Here is an 18,127-nt window from a genome sequence, read left to right on the forward strand (position 1 = left end):
CAATATTTATGGAACAACTACCCAAGGGGAGGAAATCAGTTTCAAGGAAACCAACCATGGAGACATGACAATCCTCAAAAACCATCATTCTATCCCAGACCCAATCAATACCAATACCCTACCCAAGACAAGAATGTTAAATTGGAGGACACTCTGAACCAATTCATGCAAATGACAATGTCCAACCAGAAAAATACAGATGCTTCTCTTAGGAACATGGAGATTCAAATTGGGCAGCTGGCCAAGCAATTGGAAGAAAATCAGAAAACAACATTTTATGCCAATACTGAAGTCAATCCAAGGGAGCTTTGCAATTCTATCTTGAGGGGTGAATCTAGCTCAACTGAGTAGTAGGATGGGTGAATCTTTTTGAATATATATATATAAATATGTTTTTCTTTATTAAATTTCTTTTGTCTTATTCTTTAAATTCATTTTTTTGAAAGAGAAAATTGAGAAAATTTTTTTTTGGTCCACAACAACAATTTTTGAAAATTTAAATAAAAGAGGGAAATGAGTAAAAAGTATTTGTGTTCAAAAAGGGGCTAAGTCATGAGCCAACACGGCCCAACGTTGGCCATGCCAAAACCAGTCAGATGTTGACTGGTGCGCTGACAGGGTTCTCAACGCCGCACTGGGTAGCCACATGGGTGAAAATCTTCCAAAAAGTGGATTTGCCTGATCCTCTTATCTTTTTTAGATCCATTCCCATTAAAATCACTCTTTGACCGAAAATTCATCCTCATCCTCAATTTGAAAGAACAAAATTCCAAAAACTATCCTCGAAGCTCTCTCCTTTCTTCAAAAGTTTCAAACTTCAAACATGTAAGTACAATCTCTTTCACTCTTAAAAGCTTTAATCCATTTGTTATGTTCTTTTTGAATTCTTATTGATTGGGAAAAATTTTAAACATCAAGTCAAAATTTTCACAAAAGTTCATAGGAAACCCCCAAATGTACACCGGTCCTAGAAAATATGTTCAACTTGGAAGAAGAAGAATTTGATGGGTTCATGCTCTCGGTGACAAAATTTGGTTGGAACAAACACACAACACACAACAAAATGGTCTCTTTGGAAGTTGTGAAGCAATTTATGCCAACTCTATTGTGTCGGGGGAGGTAAGAGCTAAAAGCTACACTTGGGTCAATAGTAAGAGAGTGTACTATGATAAGTACATGATCAATGACTACCTAGGAAACCCATAGTCTCCAATCCCGAATAATGACTATGACCTTTGCACATTTCAACTCAAAATAAGGGCATCTTTTTCGGGGGAAGGAGAATCACACGAAGATGCTAAAGTAAGAAGGAGCTTGTGTTTGCAAGGATTGGAGGTCAACCAAAGTGGCCCAGTATTTCGGTTTTGTATGACTCAAGCCTCTCAACTTTGGACCATCTTTATGTTGGCCAACATTTGGCCAGCTTCTCAGGTCTTGGATCCATTCCTAATGGAGAAAAAGTCCATACATGCTCAAAATTATGAAATCCTGCAAGTTGTTTGAACTTTGTGTTGTATCCCCACTTTTTCATGAACCAAATGCCTTAAAATATGTTTTGATGTGTTAATTAAAATTTGAGGCTGTTATTGAAAATATGATGCAAACAAAGATTTTGAAATTTTTTACTTGGACACTTTTTGTGAATATGTGATTTTTTGCTTGGTTGATTGATAAAGTATGATCTTGGGGTTGTTTTTATAGTGTTAAAAACATCATAAATTTGCAAAGCATATTCACAAATTGAACATTGAAATGAGCCAAAAATCATGGGAAAAATTGTATGCCTTAGGAAAATTGTATGCTTACTTGACAACATGCCTTAGAATTTTTGTTTCTAACTCCTAGGAATGGAAAAAAAACTTGCATTGTAAAATGTTTTATAGGATGGAAGATTTTTCTCAAGGAAAGGCAAGAAAGTTGAAAAGGAAGCAAAGAAAAGCACCAAATTTTTGTCTAAGGATGCCAAGCATATGTTCAAGGAAATCACCCTCAAGAGTACACCGGTCCTAGAAAATATGTTCAACTTGGAAGAAGAAGAATTTGATGGGTTCATGCTCTCGGTGACAAAATTTGGATGGAACAAACTCACAACACACAACAAAATGGTCTCTTTGGAAGTTGTGAAGCAATTTATGCCAACTCTATTGTGTCGGGGGAGGTAAGAGCTAAAAGCTACACTTGGGTCAATAGTAAGAGAGTGTACTATGATAAGTACATGATCAATGACTACCTAGGAAACCCATAGTCTCCAATCCCGAATAATGACTATGACCTTTGCACATTTCAACTCAAAATAAGGGCATCTTTTTCGGGGGAAGGAGAATCACACGAAGATGCTAAAGTAAGAAGGAGCTTGTGTTTGCAAGGATTGGAGGTCAACCAAAGTGGCCCAGTATTTCGGTTTTGTATGACTCAAGCCTCTCAACTTTGGGCCATCTTTATGTTGGCCAACATTTGGCCAGCTTCTTATGTCTTGGATCCACCTCTAGGCAAGGCAAAGCTCATCAACTCCATTTATGAGGAAGATTCCATTGACATAGCGACCATCATCTCGGATGCCATTAATGACTATATATCAAGGGGTATATCTTCTTTGATTTTACCATCACTTATTACTTACTTATGTAGATATCAAGAAGTGCCCGGACCTTATGAGGAAATCATGGCACTCAATACCGAGATCAACACTATTATGTCCAATCTCATTGCAAGGAAAGAAGCTTGGCCCAAGCTAGGGCCGATTTGAGAAAGAAGTTTGGAGATGTGGGTTCCTCTTCTCAACCACCACGTAGAAGGACAAGTAACGCCATTTTTGAAGCAATTGTTGAAGAACAACATTTTCATAACCAACAACAAATTGCTTGCTTTCGTTGGATTACAAGCATGTATAGAAGCTTTCAAAGCATCTATGGCTCTCATCCAAAATTCCAAGGTGGAACCTATGAGGATTTTGTTGCTAACACTCAATGGCCAGAAGGGAGATCACAAGGCCTTGATGAATATGAAGAAGATTAAGCAAAGTAACAAAATTGGTCTTCTCTTTACTTTATTTTTATGCATTTGATATTTTGCAAAACTATTTCCTTGTTTTCGTACCTTAAACTTTGTTATTTGCTTCCTTGTTTTTAATTCTAGTTTGACTTATGTTGTGTGATTTAAATTGTTTGCAAATTTCTTTAGTTTAGTTTTATTTTTAATAACTTTCCATATTCATCAAACATCTCCTTTCAAAAACAATTTTTTCATTCGCTTGAAGACAAGCCATCATTTGAAGAGGGGAAACATGGTTGATGAATATGTGAAAATTATAATTATTTGTAGAATATACATTTATTTAGAAAGTAATTTATTTGTCCATAAAAAATCATTTTTTTCAAAACCAAATTGAATTTGGCTAAACAAAATAAATTAACAAGGCATGTTTATTCTTTAGTTGAACCAAAAATGGCCAAAAAGTCTAACCAACAATAGGATCATCCTTTGATAAGCCCCTTTGATCCAAACAAAGTGAATTAATTTTTTTTCAAACAAACCCAAGAACAAAAAGTTCTAATTAAGAGAGCATAAATTTTTAAAGTGTTTGAAAAAGAATAAGTTGGGCGCAAATTGGTAGGTTTGGCTTCTTCAAAACGAAAAGTGAAAAATATTTTTCAATCTCCGTACAAAAAAATAACAAAAGTTTTTAAGAATAGGAAAACAAAAAGAGATTGAAAAATACAATGAAAAAGCCAAAGTTCAAGAGCTAAAAGGTTAGGAAAGCAAAAGTGAAGTGCTTCATTGAGAAAAAAATTGAAAATTTTTGCTCTTTGGAAATAAATTTGCTTATCCAAGAAAAACCATAATTTTTTCAAGCCTAGCCTCATTACAATCGAAAACAAGTCCTTATTGATCCTTGATTGAAAATGCAATTTCAGAGAATAGGTAAGACAAAAACCAAGTTCAAATTACTACATGCAAATGGTTGAATATTGAGTGAAACACTTACACCCCTTGGAAAAGTTCTATTTTGAACTTGTGTGCGCAAAAAACACTTTATGATTATTCCAAAATTCCAAGGTGGAACCTATGAGGATTTTGTTGCTAACACTCAATGGCCAGAAGGGAGATCACAAGGCCTTGATGAATATGAAGAAGATTAAGCAAAGTAATTCACAAACCTTGAAAAATCTCATTGGAAATTTTTGAGCATGCTTAAGCAAAAAATTGAAATCATGTCAATCTAATCACAAAATTTAGCCAGTACAATTTGGATGTGCTTTACCATTTGTTTGAGGCCAAACAAAGTTTTAAGTTGGGGGGATTTGATAAGTGCCAAAAATACATAATTTTCATATACTTTTCATTGCACTTATCCTATGCAAATGATGCAAAACCAACTTAATTCAACACTTTTTAAGTAAATTGTTATATTTTGATAATATATTTGGTCTACCTCTTTTCCATATCTTTGTGTGAAGTTTTTAGGAAAATATTAAGAGAAGAAAAAATTCTGAACAAAAGTCAGGCAAGGAGGTGTCCACATAAGCGAATTTTGATGCGCACAGGGAAAGCTAAGTGCTTAGCCATAAGCATGGACCAAACACATGAAGCTGCTAAATAAGTAGTCTAGCATGGACACTCAGTACTGCCTAGCTAACCTGACACCAACTTAGCTCGGCCAGATACAAGCTTTACACGGTCAGACTCAAGCCTGGCACAAGCCAACCTGCTAAAGCAGGCAGCTCAGAGTGCACCTAGGGACCGCCCAGTTGGAATGAAAGACCTGGCCAGAGTAGGAAAAACTGCTCAAGAAAGTAGCTCAACCGGGCCACCTACGTAGCCAGGCGGGTTGGACCCAATAAAGGGGTCAACTTAATTTAGCCACCAAGCAACTATGACATCATACATGAGCTCACTTGACAAGGCCTCTTAGCACTTTTCAGAATAGCCCATAATATCCTGGTCATATAGCTCACAACTAACTTTTGTGAGTCAAGACCAAGCAGCTGACTAAGCAGCTTGGTCATAGACCAAACCCATGCTGAAGGGTTTGGTGCAGCCAGCATGGACAAAGAGAGGGCGAGGCGGTTTTGGGTTGCCTATATATAAAGGCCCTCTTCAACATTATTGATACACAATTTTTCTTCCACAATTATAAGCACTTTCATGACTCCATTCTTCACTTCTTCTCTGTAGACATTTCTGGTCACGGTTCTAGGCTTGTTTCTAGGTAAAGTTTTGTAATTTTTTCTTAGAATTCAAGAGGAGAAAGGAGATGGAAAATGTGATACAAAAACATAATTTTGTAATCTCATTTGGGTCCAAAAGCATCTCATCCTGATAGATGGCTCATGCTCCTACACATTGATTTGGATTATGGTGTAATGTTATTTCTTTTCGTCATTTGTATCATAATTTGATTTCAATACATTTAAGTTATTACTTTTGGTTAAGTTTTGATTCTTTAAGAAGTTCTTAATGCGGGTTTAGCTTGATCACCTAAAGCTTGATTTAAAGATCAAAAAATGCTTGTTCTTAAAGTATTGACAAGTGAACTAATAAGTCTTAGTTCACTTGCCAATTCAAAGCATCTATTTTAAGCAACTTGTCTTCAAGGCTAAACAAGGTTAACGACCCTAAAGTAGGGTGTGACAACTTGCTCCGACGAGTGGCAGTTAACTATTGTTTAGTGTATTATGCAAGGTTTGAAAATCATCTTATCATACTAGGACACTAGATGGGGGATTTAGAAATGATGTTTGGAATTAATCAAAAAGTATAACACATAACTTGTTAATGTTTTCAAAAATCATTTGAGTCTAGAAATAATTCCCTAATTCAAACCAATATTCTCCTCAAGAATTTGTGAATATTAGTTTATGTTTTGCTTAGTTAAATTTTATGCAAACATAACACAAAATCATCAAAAAGTTGTTAATCATTACTTTTGCTATAATATGCCTATATTATTCTCTTCTAATAAAATTCCATTTTGTTCGACATAACCCTATACTATATTGCAATTGAATCTTGAAAGAGATTCAAGTGTAAAATAGTAAAGTGTTAAACTTTATAAATTTTATTTGTTGATTAAAGATTTCTAACAACACAAGTTAAAACCAATTCATGGTTTGTATCTTTCTACATAGGAATAATATGCAAAAAGTGCAATCCAATCAATGGATTTTTGTTTGACAATAAAAGAGTGATGAAAAATTATCCAACCACTAACATTTACTTTCTGTCATTTACTTTCCGCAACTAACATTTACTTTCTGTCATTTACATTCCCGCAACTAACATTTATTTATTGCTTTATTCTTTCATTCTTTATACCAACCCTTCGAAACAAGTGGTACAATTAACTGCTAACTTCTTTCTTTTGTTCATTTTATTCTTTGATACCAACCTTTCATAAGAAATGCTATGCTTAACTTAATAAAATGAGATTGGCGTTTATGGTATGGTTAAAAGGAACCCGAAAAGGGAGTAAATAAATAAAGTCACTAAATAAATTGTTCATAACTCATCACTCTAATTAAATAAAATAACTTGCATACTAGGAAAACCCTTTCAACAAGTGACATGTTTTGTTGTTGAGGGGGATTGCCAGTGTAGAATCCGCTTTCAACAACCATCTATGAAGTTATGATCTGTTTGGGTGTAAATTTCCCAAAATAAGCTTTGGTGCTAAATGTGAATCTAAGATGGTAACTAACAGGGGGTGAATTAGTTGATGGGAGAAATGATCAATTTTTCAGCGTATATCAGAATGTAAGAGCAGCGGAAAATTATTATAGAAACTAACCAAGTTAAACTTAAATTGTAACACAAGAAGAGGGTAGAAGAAGAGTACACATAGAATATTATATTGGTTCATCTTATTTTCCATCGAAGGTTACATCTAGTACTCTTGCCGCACAAGAGATTTTTCGACTAGATAGATTTAGTTGCAATGACAATTTCTCTCCCTGAGACCTTTGTACCTTACACACTCACAAATATCTCACCCTTGGAAATCAACCTTTTCCCTTTCCACCACACCATTGTGATGAGATGAAGAATAATAATAATGGTTGGATTTCCTTTACAAGATATGACAATGATATAACTTGCAATCCTTTGACTCGCAATATAATTAGTAAACAAATGCTCTTGAAAAGTGTTTAAGAAACATTAAAAACTTGAACTTTAAACAAATTCAGAAAACTTTTGAAAATTTTGAACAAAAGTTGAATGCAAGTGCCAAGAATTTGTTTACAAAACTTGTGTGAATTGTATGTAAATTGTATGTTGATTGTGTATTCTCAAATGAGTGTTTCAAGGCATTTAAATAGGCTTTCAAACAGTCATGGTACCCTTCCAAAGGTTGGGACACAATTGGAATGCAACCCATTGAGTTTGAATGAAAACATTTCATTATAGAATTGAAAATATTGTTTAACAATATAATGTAATCAGTTACATCATTGACGTAATTGATTACCAAAAGCTTATGCCTTTAGAAATAATCGGTTACCCTAGTTGGAAGAATGACATAGCTAAGAAAGTAATGAAGCAAACGACATTCGAGATTGAGATATCCTACAATATGGATATCTATACTCTTTACAGCTTCACCTAAAGCCTGTTGCTTATGCATTCCGATTTCTCATTTAGAGAATATACAGATAGAGTAGTAGAACTCTTTTCTATCATAATTATCTCATTCACATGCAAGACCGAAATCGTTTATGCTACATTGAGAGGGTATATTACAGGATGTTAAAACAATTTCTTTTCCTTTCATAGAGGATGTTAAACGAATTTTCCTAAAGTTTAAATTGTAGTAAAATACTTTAACATGCTCAGGATAGGAGGCATTTGATTCCTCACAGAAATAAAAAAGAGCTTGTTGCCTAACTACAATAGAGAAATGGAAATCTTCAAACTCAAAGTTACTGATATTACCATACTTAGGAGCAAATATTGAGCGTCTAAGAAAAACTAGGGTAGGCACGAAAAGAGGGGTTTGAGGAGGAAGAAGAAGTGTCTGAAAAATGAGGAGGGAAACTTAAATATTGGTTTCATTAATTGGTTACTCAAAGTGTGTAATCAGTTACTCAACATAAAAAATTCCTAGATTTCAAACAACAACCTTAGGTAATCGATTACACAGATGGGTAATCGGTTATTGAAAGTTTCTACCAAATGTAGTAATCGGTTACTCTCTTGAGTAATCGGTTATTGGCCCTAGAATTTCGAATCTTCAGGCGTACTGATGCCTAGTAATCGATTACTGACCCAATGTAATCCATTATATATCCCAAAAGATTGAAAATTTTAAATAAAACTAAGCAATTTTAAGTACAAGTAGGCATAAGATAAACATAATGAAGCAAACAAATAATCATATATAAGCATTTAAGACAAGTAAGCTTCATCAAGTATGCCTAGTTCTTGTCTAATTTTATAGAAAGGTTATTTTTCCAAAGGTTTAGTAAATATATCTTCTAGTTGGTCATGAGTATCAACAAATTCCACAGTCACATCTTTCTTTTGGACATGGTCCCTAAGGAAGTGATGTCTTATATCTATGTGTTTGGTTCTAGAATGCATTATTGGATTCTTTGCAAGATTTATAGCACTAGTATTGTCATATTTTAGGGGAATGCATTCTAAGTCTAAGCCATAATCTCGTAATTTTTGTTTAAGCCCCAACACTTGTGCACAATAACTACATCCCGTTATGCATTATGCTTCAACAGTACTTAGGGAAAAACAGGCTTGTTTCTTGCATGACCATGAGACCAGTGCATTTCCTAATATATGACAAGTACCACTTGTGCTTTTTTTCTCAATTTTGCATCCAGCAAAATATGAATATGAATATCCTACCAAATCACATATACTTCATTTTAGATACCATAATCCAACGTCAGTTGCGCCTTTTAGATATTTCATGATTCTTTTGACAGCAACTAAATGTGATTCTTATGGTTTTGATTGATAATGTACACACAAACAGATACTAAACATTATATTAGGTCTACTAGAAGTTAGATAAATTAGGAAACCAATCATACCTCGATAGTTTGATATGTCAATGCATTTTCAGCATCATTTATATCGATGTATGTACCAGAACCCGTAGGAGTGGAAATTGGCTTGCAATCATCCATTTCCAATCTTTTCAGCAAGTCTCTAGAGTATTTGGATTGAGTTACAAAAATACCATCCTTGCGTTGTTTGATTGGCAATGGAAGGAAATAATTTAACTTCCCCATCTTGGACATTTCAAATTCCCCTTGCATCATTTTGCCAAAATTTCATTAGTATAACCAAAAATAATATCATCTACATATATTTGAACAAGAAGAGAATGATGATTTTTTTTAATAAAAAGTGTAGTGTCGAACTTTCCTTTGGTAAAACCTTTTTCAAGTAGAAAGTTTGTTAGACGATCGTACCAAGCGTGTGAAGCTTGCTTTCAGCCATAGAGGGCTTTCTTAAGTTTATCTACGTGAGAAGGATGTTTGTAGTCTTAAAACCCTAGAGCTTGTTTGACAAACACTTCTTCTTGTATATAACCATTAATAAAAACACTCTTTACATCCATTTGATACAACTGAAAATTTAGAGAGCAAGCATATGCAAGTAATAATCGAATAGCTTCAAGTCTAGCAACAAGAGCGAAGGTTTCATCAAAATCTATTCCTTCTTCCTGATTGTAGCCTTGTGCTACCAGACTAGCTTTATTTTTAACAATAATTCCATTTTCATCTGTTTTATTACGGAATACCCAACGAGTTCCTATAACATGCCTGTTATTCGGTCTACGAACAAGTTCCCAAACTTCATTTCTCTCAAACTCGTTTAACTCTTCATGCATTGTAAGAATCCAGTGTTCATCTTCGATTGCATCATCAATCTTAGGTTTGAAAGAAGTTTTTGTTTGTTTACCCATTTGGCAAGCACTACATAGTTTGTTTTTAACAAACTTCATTATGGGTAAACTAAGAACCAAATCTTTCTTAATTAGTTTATTCAAATGATCCATATGAATATTAGCAATTCTCCTATGCCAAAGCCATTCATCATGATTATTATTAGCAACTAAACATTTTATTGGTAAGAAGAATCTAAATCAATTATGTGTATATATATATATATATATATTATTTATCCTCTTACCAATTAGTTTAGAGTTAATAGAATCCTTACTTTCGATGATGCACTTATCAGGGTAGAATTCCACATGGAATCCTTTGTCACATAGTTGACTTATGCTCAACAAGTTGTGCCTGAGTCTGTCAACATACAATACTCCTTCTATAGTTGTTGAAGGTGGCTTACCGATTCTACCAACTCCAAGTATTTTTCCTTTGTTGTTGTCAACATATGTAACATAGCCTTTGTCCCTTGGAGTAAGGACAAAGAACTTATCTTTGTTGCTCGTCATGTGTTTTGAGCAGCCGCCATCCAAGTACCATAAATTGCAAACGACTCTCAAATTATGCTACAAAACAGGTTAAGTAATATTAGGTACCCAATTTTATTTCGGTCCTACATGGTTAGCAGCTTTCTCAACCCATCTATAGTGACCTAAGGGCACACCATATTTTCTAATCATGCAAGTATTTGGTGCATGCCCATTGTTCTTACAATAAGTACATATGAGATGATCCTTATGTATCATAGTTTTGTTGTTACTACAAATAAATGCATGGATACTTTGTTTCTGAAAGTTTATTTTTGTTAAGACATTTTGTTTCTTAGAAACTTGGCTGATAGAATAGCTAAGAGATCTTCAATCTATAGAATGTCTCTGATCTTTAATTATGTTGTCCAGATTTTTGCTACTCTTATTTAATGTATTAAGTTCAAGACTTAATGTTGAAACTTTCTTTTCAAGAGTAATGCAGTTTTGACAAGAATAAGATGATGGTTATTTATGAATACTTCCAACTCCATTTTTTGTTTTAAAAATAATTTAGAGAGTTTGACATATTCATCATGTAAGTCATTAAATTGAAGTTGTAATTCAGAAGAAGAAAATATGTTAGTTTAATTTACCTCTTCATCATCTTAGTGATGAGATGCCATTAGTGAGAGATGAGCTTGTTCTTCATTTTTTGGTTCAGAGGCAGAACTGGGATCGTTGTCTTCCCAATCTATGTAGGCTCTTCATCCAGTCCTCATTTTATTTTTCCCTTTGAAGAAATTCTTTTTCAGGTTTGGACAATCCATCATCATGTGACCAGGCTTACCATATTCAAAACATGTGAAGTTTTGGTTTAAAGTGGAGGGCTCAATATTCTTGGTGAATTTCTTCATTTGTCCAGTTTTAGCGCCTTTGTTCAATTTAAAGAACTTGATGAACTTCTTTACAAATAGACTTATGTATTTCATCTCTTCCTTTTCTGATTCATCTCCTGGTGACTCATATCTATCTGCCTTTCCTTTGAGAGATATTTTTCTTCTTTTCTTGCTCTTCATGTTGTTCAAGTTGGTTGAGTTCCAATTCGTGTTCCTGCAATTTACAAAATAAACTAGCCAAGGACATTTTTGATAAACTTTTCTTTTTAGAAATGGTTGTTACTTTTGGTTGCCATGTTCTGGTGTGTGGTCTCAGGACTTTTATGTTCAAGTCACTATTTGATAATATTTTTCCAAGTGCAATAAGATGATTTGTAAGGTGAGTAAATCTCTTTTGGAGATCTAGTATTTTCTCTTCAGGCTTCAGACAAAACATCTTATATTCTTGGGAGAGAGTATTGAGTCTCGACCTTTTGACTTCCTTAGTTCTTTCATGTGTGGTCAATAGAGTATCCAACATTTCTTCAGTAGATTTGCAGTTTGATACTCTCAAGAATATATCAATGCCAAGTGCTGGAGTGAGGATGTTATTTGCCTTGAGATTGTATTGCACCTTCTTTTTGTCTTCATCATTCCAAGAGGATTTTGGCTTCACCTCCCTGACACTATTAACAACAGTGAATGGTTCATAGGGTACTTCCTCAATCGCATTCCAAATATCAAGATCTTGAGATTCTATAAAGATTCTCATTGTGATTTTCTAGAAGTCATTGCATTCTCCAATAAATCTTGGAGGGCGATTGATGTTAGAACCTTCTCCAAGAAATGATCTCGCGGCCATCTTAGATACAAGATCAGATTTGAGAATAATTTAACCAAAAAATCTCTAGTGCCAATTGTAAGACTGAGATGGCAACTAAGAGGGGGGGTGAATTAGTTGTCTTAAATCTATGACAGATTTTTCTGCAATTTATTGAGTTAGTGGAAGCAGAAACGTTATGCAGAAAATTATAAAGTAAATTTAAGGAGATAAGGGGATGAGAGTACTCAGAGATTTTTATACTCATTCACCTTCTTGTCCATCGAAGGTTACATCAAGTACTCTTGCATCACAATAGATTTCTTCACTAAATATTAAGTGTAGTAATAACAAATTCTCACCCCAAAACTTCCTTGTACCTTACTCACTCTCTAATACCTATGCCACTCTTTGGGAAAAAAACCTTCCCAAGTGACTCTATCCTCTTTCGTATCACACACTTGTGAAAGAAAGTATTTCAGAAATTTGAATGAGAAAACTTTAACAATGGCAAGGATTGCCTTTATAAGATTTCAACATTCTGATCTTTTGCAATCCGGTAAATATTTATACACTTAATAATAATGCTCAGAAGGTTTGAAAAACTTTGAAACCACACTTAAAGCAACTTCAGAAAATTTAATCTAAAAGTTAAGAACAAGTAGCAGAAAAGGTGTTTCAATTATTTTTGATTGTGTATGTGAGTTGTGTATTTGTATTATGAGTTTCAATTCCTTTAAATAGGCTTTCTAATTAGCCATAAAACCTCTATGAAATGTTAGGAATTGATTGGAATGAAACCATTTCGTTTGGGGTAAAATTGTGCAGTTTGAATTTGAAAATCTGGTATAACAACTCTAAGTATTCGATTACATCATTTACATAATCGATTACCCAAACATTTTGTCCTATTGAGTAATTGATTATCACACAGTGTCATCGATTTATTAAAGGATATAATCGATTACCCAAACATTCTGTCAAATTGAGTAATTGATTACCCTAGCGTATAATCGGTTATTCGAATATACTATAATTTATAACCGGTTACTCAAAGGGAATAATCGATTATCCTGTTCAGTTTTTGTTGGGTAACTCGTTTCTCACTTATGTAACCTGATACTTATTTCTGGTAACCTATTACTTAGTCACATTAACCTGTTACTTAGATCCAGTAACTTATTACACAATATTTTGAAAATTGTTTTCATTTATCCTTGTAGTTTTCAATTTTCTTTTAAAATACTTTTGAGCATTACTACTATTTGTATATTATAAAGTATAAGGATAGAAGTACCTATGGACTTAGACTCTAAATTCCTTTAAGCTTTATCTTCATTGTCTTCATAAGTATTCTTCTTTTTCTTCATTATGTGATGTTGGTGTCTTCATCAAAACCATACCAAGGTCAAGAGCAAGATCTTCTTCACATAAACACCCACAAATGTACCTGTCATAGTGTCAACTATATGTTCCCAATGTCCCATAGTACTAGATAACATAAATTTCTTAGTAGACTTGGTATGCCTATCCTTATCCCAATTAGATATCATCTTAGGAATAAACTGGTTATCCAACAACCTTGATTTCTTGAACTATTGTAACAAAACAGTAATCTTTGATGACCCTAAAGACCCCATCGAACCTTGGTATCAAAATCAAAAGCACCATTGCCAATCATATGAAGAAGTTCTAGAATGATGGAGCTCAAGTGTTCATGCTGTGAACTTCTTTGGAGAAGAGAGATGAAGGAGAGTTTCGAAGTCTATCCGTATTTCGGGTTTTCTCCGAAACTTTTCCGGATGATATTCCTAGTTTACCTCTAGTGAGGGAGATAAAGTTCACTATCGACTTGGTTCCTGGAATTGGACCGATCTCTATAGCTCCCTGTAGGATGGTCACCGTTGGAGTTAACGAAGTTGAAGAAAAAGTTGGAGGACCTACTTTAGAAACAGTTCGTCAGACCGAGTGCTTCTCCATGGGGCGTTCCAGTTTTGTTTGTAAAGTAGAAGGATGGCAGTATGGGGTTGTGTACCGACTATCAATAGTTTAACAAGGTCACAATCAAGAACAAGTACCTCTTGCAAAGGATTGCTGACTTGATGGACCAACTGAGGGGAGCTACATTGTATTGAAAGGTTGATCTTCAATCTGGGTACCATAAATACGTGTGAAGTAAGAAGATATTCTGAGGACAATATTTCGGACGCGTTATGGCCATTACGAATACCTTGTAATGCCATTTGGTGTAACCAACGCACCTGCAATGTTCATGGATTACATGAACAGGATTTTTCAGCCATACCATAACACATTTGTGGTCGTGTTTATCGATGATATCTTGATTTATTCGAAGAATCAATATGAACATGCAGAGCATCTACAAGTGGTGTTGTATATTTTGAAGGACAATCAATTATGTGCCAAACTTTCGAAGTGCAAGTTTTGGCTGGAATCGGTTAATTTTATCGGGCATAAGAAATTGAAAGGAGGAATTGTTGTGGATCCTAAGAAGGTGGAGACAATGATGGAATGGAATTCTCAGAAGTTGGTGAGGGACATCAGACATTTTCTCGGATTAGAGGGGCATTATCGAAAATTCATCAAAGTATTTTTGAAGTTAACATTGATGCTATCTACTCTAACGAGGAAAGACAAAACCTTCACTAGATGGCGAAGAGTGAAGCAAATTTTCAAGAGTTGAAGAAGAGGTTGACCACAACACATGTGCTAGTTTTGCCACACCCAAATGAGAATTTCAACGTGTACTATGACATGTCAAAACAAGGTTTAAGTGGTGTTCTTATGCAACAAAGGATGGTAGTGGCTTATTCTTTAAGACAGTTGAAGCCACATGAACAAAACTAATGACACATGACTTGGAACTAGCTACAATCGTTTTTGCTCTCAAGATTTGCAGACATCATCTCTATAGTGTGAGATTTGAAGTATTGAGCGACCATAAAAGTCTGAAGTACATGTTTCATCATAAGGAACTAAATATAAGGCAACAACAATGGTGGTTAATGCCCTGAGTAGAAAGCCTCTACACATGTCAACCATGATGGTTAGAGAGATGGAGCTGATAGAAGAGTTTAGATATTTGAATATGGCTGTCCAAATGAAACCTAAGATCATGGCTTAGGAATGCTTACTGTTACCAATGAGTTTCTAGATCAAGTCAAAGGTCTACAAAGTTCAGATCTAGAACTACAAGAGTGGAGAATATTGATGGAATCGGGTACGGCAATAGAATTTCAAGAAGGATCACATGGAGTGCTAAGACGTAAGAATCGGATATGTATGCCAAGTGACGCATATTTGAGAATGACGATTTTGGAAGAATCCCACAAGAGTAAGCTGAGTATTCATCTTAGAGTTTCCAAGATGTACCAAGACTTGAAGAAAATGTTTTGGTGGTCTATTATGAAGAGAGAAGTAGTAGAGTATGTCTCATGCTGCTTAGTTTGTCAAAAAGTGAAGATTGAGTACAAGCGACCTGATGGAGAACTTCAACAATTGGATATCCCTGTTGGGAAATGGGATAGAATTGCAATGGACTTTGTGAGTGGTTTTCCATGGACTTGGAAAGGATACGACATTGTTTGGGTAATAGTAGATCGTTTGACGAAAACGACCCACTTTATACCGATCAACATAAAGTACTCTTTGGAGATGCTGGTGGATTTATACATCGAGGAGATTATCCAATTGCATGGTATTCCTATAAATATCATCTCGGATAGAGATCTGCGCTTCACTTTGAAGTTTTGGAATGGTTTGCAAACGACCTTGGGTACCAAAGTCAATATGAATTCAACCTACTATCAATATACTAATGGTCAATTAGAAGAATATTCAGACATTGGAAGATCTTCTTAGAGCATGTGTGTTAGAATATTCTAGGAGTTGGGTTGACTACTTGCATTTGATAGATTTCACCTATAATAACAGTTTTCATTCCAATATCGGTGTGGCGTTGTATGAAGCTCTTTATGGCAGAACGTGTTGAACACCACTATGTTGGTTTGAGTTTGGAGAGAATCTCGTGTTAGGACCCGATGTGGTTCAGCAAACAACGGATAAAATTAGAAGGATAAGGGAAATATGTGGACTGCATAGAGTAGAGAGAAAAGTTGTTATGACAAGAGGAGGAATCCCCTCAGTTTTGAAGAAGGAGACCATGTTTTCATGAGGGTGGTTCTGACAACTGCTATTTGCAGAGTGCTTAAATCTCGTAAGCTTACCCCTAGGTTCATAGGTCCTTACCAAATCCTTCAAAAAGTTGCAACAGTAGCTTACCAATTAGCACTGCCCCCTTTGCCGTGAAACCTACATAATGTCATCCATGTGTCCCAACTCAAAAAATACATTAGTGACGCATCGTATATCATTGAACCCGATTCAATTCAGCTAAAGGATAATCTTCCGTTTTAGACTTTGCCTTCAGCAAGGACTTCGCCTTAGTTAAGGTTATTTGGACCCAAGAAAATGGAGAAGATGTTACTTGGGAAGTCGAAAGTGGCATGAAGGAGTCTTTACCCCATATATTTTCTTAAGAAGTATGATTCATTTTCAAGGGCGAAAATCTTATAAATTGGGGAGGATTGTAACGTCGCGTTTTTCTGTTCACTTTTGATTCATTAATTAACTGTTAGCGGATTCATTCTAGAAAATAATCGACAACATTTTAGGCTAAACCTCAGTTCAGTTTTAGTCTTGAATTGTAATTTCCTTGTTTGCCCTAAATTTTCAATATTTTCAGAGACTGAAAATCTTCGAGACGACTTTGGGCCTGTTTTGCCAAGATTCGGCAAAAAAAACGTGATATGGAGTTCTGTAACTCGGAATTGAATTCCGATTTCACTATTGACTTAGAAATATTATTTCGTGTCAAAATAGACTTGAAGTGTATCCTTAACTCATCTCTAGATATTTTTCTCTTCCAAATCCAAGTTTAGGCGTTTCCGGCATAAATCTTAAATCAGGAGATCGTGCATCCCTAGACGAGGTTACCCAAAAATAATCGGGAATTACATTAATCGTGAAATTTCATCACATCGGTCAAGTTGGTTCTTAGTCGCATCATGAGTCAATCGCTTTTCAATCAAGCCAAATCAAATCCCTACCCATTCCACTATTCACTCACCTAACCTCATTACACCCCCATGCTTTGACCCGTCCACCTTGACCATCCCAATTCGGACTTTTCCTCCTTAAAATCAGAACCCATTGGCCTTGTGGGAACTCATTTTTCTCTCTTCATTTTCTCTCTTTGGCCATAAGCATCCTTAAGGAAATTTTACGGTATTTTCTCTTCTTCTCTTCTCAATCTCTAACATATACACCATTAGATATTTATCATCTTTTAGTATGTTGTTCTTATGTATGTAATCAACACTTTCCACAGTTGAAATTTCAAAATAAGCCTCCCAACTCTCTATGTCTTTAAATCTCTTAAACTAGAGTTTTACGAACTTTTTGCACAAAGTATGCTTTTGATTCTCATTATTCTTACTTAGCTTTCCTTTCATGCATGTTAGTGTTTGAAATGTTGGAAATTTTTTAACCCCTTTAGTATGAGACAAACAGTGGCTCAAAAAGTGTGGTTGAGCCATGGATTTTGATGTTTTTGTTAGGTATCAGTGGTTAAAATACACCTAGAAGGGGGGGGGGGTTGAATAGATGTAGCGATTAGAATATTCGCTTTTCGAAAATCAACACTTAATGCTGAATCACCCCAATTTAATCGATTAAAAGAATGAATATAATCGATTAACGCACTAGACTTAATCGATTAAAACAAAACAGTAAGCTTAGACAGATTCGGTTTCTTGCACGACAATTAACCGATAATGAAATGAATACACAGAGCTTACAATTTTATCAGAGTATTAACAGTATAGCAAATATACAGAATATAGCAATTAATTCTACTATACAAGTTAACCGATTAAATGCAATAAAGAGAGAAAGAGAGAGAGAGAGAAAAAATCCTGCAACACGATTTTTATCCTGGTTCGTTTGAGTGTCCACTTGCAAACTACATCC

Source organism: Lupinus angustifolius, chromosome LG01 (assembly GCF_001865875.1).
Source record: "Lupinus angustifolius cultivar Tanjil chromosome LG01, LupAngTanjil_v1.0, whole genome shotgun sequence".
NCBI lineage: Eukaryota > Viridiplantae > Streptophyta > Magnoliopsida > Fabales > Fabaceae > Lupinus > Lupinus angustifolius.